A 6,418-nucleotide genomic window follows, 5' to 3' on the forward strand; every position below is an offset into this window, starting at 1 on the left:
ATGTCCATGAGTCATTCATACACGTTCCTTGACTAGACCCTTCCCTTACTTACCCTCCTTCTCTCCCTCCCCCCTCTCCCCTACTGACTACTATTCTAGTCTTTGCCTATTTAGTTCGTTTGTTTGTGTTGCTCTTTAGTTTCCTGTATTAGGTGATATCATATGGAATTTTGCTTTCTTTGCCTGGCTTATTTCACTAAGCATAATTCTCTCTAGTTCCATCCATGCCGTCGCAAATGGCAGGAGTTCCTTCTTTCTTTCTGCTGCATAGTATTCCATTGTGTAAATGCACCACAGTTTTTTGATCCAATTGTTACACAATTTTCTTTTTTATTTATTTATTTATTTATTTTTATTTTTTGTTTTATGTTATACAATTTTCTATGTGTAATTTAAAAAACACACGGGCCCTGACCAGGTGGCTCAGTTGGTTGGAGCATTGCAGGCACACAACCAATGGATGTTTCTCTCTCTTCTCTTTCCCTCTCTCTCAGGTAAGAATAAAAAATAAAATGTGGTCATTCTATATGCCTCATTTCCAAGATCTGGGTGATTCTTCTTAACACGATAAACAAAAGTAGGCCATCTCTACCAGCAGGGAGTGATCACCTAGTGACCCAATCAGCTCTATAGCGAACAGTCACTGAGGTGCATGTAGACTTAGATTGTGTCAAGTGCCGTGAGGAAGAGGCGTGTGAAGGCAATGAGCACTTACCACAGGGAGCTAGCTAGTCAGGAGCCTAGGAAGGCATCCATGAGGAAGGAGACATTGGGGGGAAGCATGAATGGTACAGAGGGGTTAACTACCCCTACCCTCTTCTCTTCCCAGTCCCCACAACTTTGAACATCATGCATGCATAAGCCCATTTCTCCCAGATGAACACATCTAGCCTTTTCTATCCTTAAAAATCCAGACTTGAGACTGTACTTGGATAGCATATAGACTCTCACATTTACATGCTCAAAGTCTAATTCTCAGCCTGGCCCCCAATATTGGCTCCTCTCCCAGCCTTTCCCATTTTCGTAAGTGGTATCAACATGCACCCAAACTGATCAAACCAAAATTTTAGGGACTACCCCTGATTCTTCTCTTTCCCTCCTTCCCTCTCCCCAAAGCAGTGATCAGTTAACATGGCCAGTTCTCCTCTTATAAAGGGCCAAAGGCCAGCGACGCATTTCTAGTCCTGTTTTAAGAACAAGGACATTGCGCCCCACACGGGTTCATTGGTGGGCCTAGGAACACACACAGAAAGCTAAGAGGTGGAACAAAGCCAGATCACTGAGGCCTGTACCTCTGTCCCACTAGACCAGGCCATTCAGCTCACAGATTCAAAGCTGCAAATCACAACTCAGGAGGCTACAGATAGATGCCCAAAGAATAAAAAAATCTTTAAAAACACAATTTACCCTTGAAGGAGGATGCAGGAAAACAATGTAAGTACAACTGAAGAACTCAAAACACTCGGAGGCCATTGAGCAGAGGAGCAAATAGAAGCAGACAGACACATATTTTAATCATATCTGATGGGAGCTACCCATTTTTCTGATAGTGTAATTAAGTTGGAATCAGGCCTTGAGTCTCCAAGGAAAATTTAAATTAAGTTTAGTCTCTCATCGTTAGGGTAGCACTAAAAATGATAAGGAATTTAGGAAAGATTTCTAACAGGTACTGAATATAAAAGAAGATTTGGGGCTGGAATAAAATTCATTCAACAAAATTTTACTAAATAATACAGGCAGTATGCCTAGGCAGTATTTTTGGCATTGGGGCATACAACAGGAAAAGGAAAAAACAAAAAAAGATCAAAATCCCTAACCTAGTAAAACCTAAATATTAGTGGATACAAATCTACAAATCTTGTATAAAATTTCAAAGTGTCAGATAAATAGACTACAGTATTCCCTCACTTATCACGGGTATTACGTTCTAGACACACACACACACCCCCCCCCGTGACAGGTGAAAATCCGCGAAGTAGGAACCTTACATTTATTTCAGTATTTGTATATATTTTAAGGCTTTATAAACCCTTCCCACACACTTACAAACCATTCCCACTCCCTTATTAACCTTTTCCGCACTTTTATAAACACTACTTATGTTCTTAAACATATTCTACACTCTTAAACCTACATAACTTTAACAGTATACGTATACAGTAGCGCAAAATCCCGCGACATAGCAAAAAATTCGTGATAAAAAATTAAATATAATATTTTTAAAAATCCCATGATACAGTGAGGCCGCGATAAGTGAACCGCGATATAGAGAGGGACGACTGTACTTTGCATCGTGTTTTTACTATTGATTTGCATACCTTGTACATCTTGTCAGTCAAGGCTGAACTATTTGTGATGAGGCAATGTGTCCTTGCTCTCGTGTTAGCTTGCCAGTCATGCCTTCAATTCTTGCAGCAACCACCAGTGCACCCAGCTCAGCTTAGGGCCCCACACACAGTCTGAACTCAGTCAATGTCATGCTGGGCTCCGTGACAATGAAAAGAAAAGGAGAGACTGTGTTCCACCACACTGCATCCAGGACTAGGACACCCAGAGCCCATTTGGATCAAGAGAGGAAAGCCTGCGGAGCGTCCAGTGCCCAGACTCAGTCTCCAGCAAACACGTGGGTTAGTTACATAATCGACCTTTCTTATTCTTTACATCTCCCCAACTCAGCTTGGCCTTGGTGGACCAGTCAGATGTTCACCCTTGCCTTTGGAATTGCCCCTGCTGCTGTTCTCAGGAGTAAAGGAAGAGTCTGGAATAACCTGGGGCCAATTCCTCCAGGTCCGCTGACATCTCAGGGACCCGCCCCTTCCCTTTCCAGCTGCCAAAGAGCAGACCACTCCTGCCAGTTTTCAGAAACTTAAGTCCTTCGATGGTGCAAGAAGTCAGACTGTGTTTTGGTACAAGCTTCAAAAAGCTTTGGGGAGTGCCTTAGGAGATCAGCCAAAATTCAGGGTTAGGAAGGAGTAGGAGGGGTAAGCTGCTGGATCCAACATCAGGTCCCACCACTGACTCCTGTAAACAAGGCTATCAGAGGAAGCCCTCCCAAGAGTAAGCTGTGTGAAACTGGAGATCTGCTTGCTTTCTCCTGTTTAGAAGGAGACCAGCCCTCCACACACCAAGAGAATGAATGGCGAGCGTGAGGACAGCTCTTTCTGGATGACTTAGTGAAGGGGCATCTGGAAGGAGGAGTGGGCTGAGCAGATGTTTGTGGGGCTGATAGGAGCAATATTGACTAGGGGGACGGGGGGGAGGCCTCGCTGTTTGCAAGGCTTTGTGCTCTTTGCTGCAGAGTCAGCAGGGAGCCTTTGAAGAAAGATTCCCCCGCTCCACTCCCCATCGCAGGCCTGCAGAAAGATGTGAGTGGATACCATGATCTGGACATGGTCAAAATCCAGTTGCTGTTTGGTTCTCCACTTGCAGGGAAATGTGAGCTGTCTGTTTTTTATTACCCTGCTCTTATCACATCAGCCTGTTCTGTATTGGAAGCGATTCCATTTCCGAGAAACCTGGTTTTGTTTCTCCTCCCTTGCAGTCTTCCCCTGGGCCTTGCCTCCTCCCTCCCCCACCCCTGACCCCACCTACTTCGGCATGGACTCCTTCCCAGGCTAGGAGATCAGCTGCTCCATGACCCTAGCTAATACCAGACCTAGCAAATGAAAAGATTAATGTTGGGTCAGGGACGGCAGCAGATGGAAAATATTACTCCCTACCTTTGCTTTGTCCAGGTGACTACCTTCTTGTCCTTGTTGTTAAAGGGACAATGGACCTCAGTCTGTTTTGTGGTCCTAAGTCAGCAACTTGGCCAAAGTGCCCAGTGTGTTTGCAGCTGGGGCTCCTTGTGAGATTCCTAGCGGGCCACAGTGTGAAGGGGAGGATAAAGCCAGACGTCTGGGTGGATGCAGCTGCCGCTGCAATGCCGTCTCCCTCAGAACTCAGGCATGGGTAGCAAATGGTGAGCATCCTCTCCTTGTTCCCCAGTTCTCTGAGGACCTGAGGCTGTTCTTAACCCATCAGTGGCCTGCTTCTCTCTCAGGTGTCGCTCAGTGAGACCACGGGGAGCCTCCGATATCTCCCGACAATTCCCATGACACGCATGTTCTTCTGTTCATATTCCTTCTTTCTCTCTCCCTCACATTTCCCCTCCCCTCAAACTGTTTCCATTTTCCCCATCTTTTCCTAGGGTCTCACTCATAATGACTGGGGTTGCAAGGCTTCCGAATTGCCACCCTTCCTGGTGTGAGCAATCGTTTCACCCGAGTCCTCTGAAATCTCCCCAATCTCAAGCTTTAGAGAAGATCCTCTCAACTCCACTCTCTCGTATGCCCTGCCCAGTGGAATCCCGAAGTTCCCCTCAGATTGCCTGTGAATTTCTCATGAGACTGAAAGAGATACTTCTAGTCAACTCCTGCTCCCAACTCCTGGTTCTGAGATAGTTAATTGTGTGGGTTGGGGACCCCGAAGCTGCTGTGCTATTTCTTTATATACCAGAGTCCTCCAGATGAGAACCTGGCACCTTCCTTGGTTTAAAAAACAGCAGCTCCCACCAGGCTCGTGCGTGTGTTAGATGGAGAGGTTTCTATGAGAGCAACACACGCATGTCAGATCACACACAGACATCCCTTCTGATGAAATAGCCAAACCATACTTGGAGGTGTTGCCATGGACTGTGTGAGCCCACGAGGCCCCAGCCACACTCCCTTCCACTGCCCCCTCTTCCTCCTTCCTTCTCTCCTCCTCCTCACCAAACTCGTCTGATCAAGCTTTGTCATTTCAGAAGGGTCAACCATTTTAACAGACCCACCATCTTCCTTAGAAAGCAGTTGTAGGGTTTTTTTTAATGTTGATGACAAAATATTTCGAACATAGAAGTACAGAATATCACTGGTAACACTTTTAGATTTAGATGTTGAAATGTTGCCATTTTTGTTTCAGCACCCCCACCCCCACACCGCCCGGGCCCATCCCTTTCCTTCCCTCCCACCCTCCCGAAGGTTAAGTGGTATTCAAGAGGTATTGCATCATTCCCGTGCATGTGTTATTACATATGAACGTTTCCACAAACAATAAACAATGTAACTTGGGATATTTAAAAATATTTACTTAAACTGTGCATTGTACTGGATGGTGAGAATGAACTTAATGAGCAAGAACATTACCTTGCTCTGGTTTCTATTTCTCCAATCTCAGCCCTGAGCCCAGTGACCCAGCATCTTGTGAATGAATTGCATGAAAAAACAATATCCTCCAAATCATCAAGAATCAAAGTACACCCTGTTAAGAGGTAACCCAAAATAGATAGTATATTCAATATACTTTTAATTTTTAGAAACTTCAGTGAGTACAGATAACTCTTCCAACAGAGGTACAGTCTTTCCTAGGCGGGAGGATTCATAAACACCTCATTAAGGAGTCTCCCAACCCAAGGCAAAATTCACATCTTCCTCCATGTGACCCACCATGACTGACTGCAATGGGATCTCCTGAGACTAAAGTTCTTAGCCCATATCTTCCTACTCCCCAAACTGCTGACTGCATGGCTGAGTCTAGCCTCTCCTCTTCCACCTCCCTGAGCTCACCCCTCAAATACCAAGAAGAGCCCCTGATGTCACTGTCTCTGGAGCAGATGAGGACAGCAGTGGTCATGTGGTTTAATGGGCAGGGTCCACATCCCTAAGGCATTATCTGTTCTGCCAGGTTGTAAAGGAACAGAATTAGAAAAACCATATGATCTGGACTCCCGGTTGTGACTTCCTGCAATGCAGAAAAAACCTCACCCCAAGTGATGGTCCTGGGAACTGTTCCAACCTCCCTGGCTGCCCTGAACTTCAGGAAGAGGCCACGTAAGTTATCATCCAAACTCCTGCAACTTTGGAGGACAAGATGGCACTGTTCACAATTATGCCAGTTAACAAACATGGAAAAAGACCACCGGGATGTCTGGTCCCCCTAAGTCAGAAACCCTGTGTAAAAGCCAACATAGTATCTCCCTCCTCTTAGAAGGTGGCTTAAGTGATATATTATCCAGAGCCTTGAGGAATGATCCCCTTGCTCCTTCTCCCAGGGCAAGTCTAAGGATGAACAGGGCCATGCTCTTAGAGCAGAATGTGAGGACCCAACCTTCATATAGTCAAGTGTGGGAAGAAGAGGCAACTATTCAGCAGAGTAACTTGATTCACTTTTCATTCCTTTTTTTTTTTTTTTTAATTTATTTCTCCACTAGAATGAAATTAGGGCCAAATCTTCCCCCATAGTCCTCTGAAAGTTTGCAGGGCAATGACAACATACATCAGACCAGTATCAATCAGGGGAGAAAGGAAATGTCACCAGTGGTTTAAAACTGTGACTCAAGCCCTGGTTGGTGTGGCTCAGTGGATTGAGCACCAGCCTGTGGACCAAAGGGTCGCTGGTT

This window comes from Furipterus horrens, unplaced genomic scaffold (genome assembly GCF_987537825.1).
Source record: "Furipterus horrens unplaced genomic scaffold, mFurHor1.1.pri manual_scaffold_11, whole genome shotgun sequence".
Classification (NCBI taxonomy): domain Eukaryota; kingdom Metazoa; phylum Chordata; class Mammalia; order Chiroptera; family Furipteridae; genus Furipterus; species Furipterus horrens.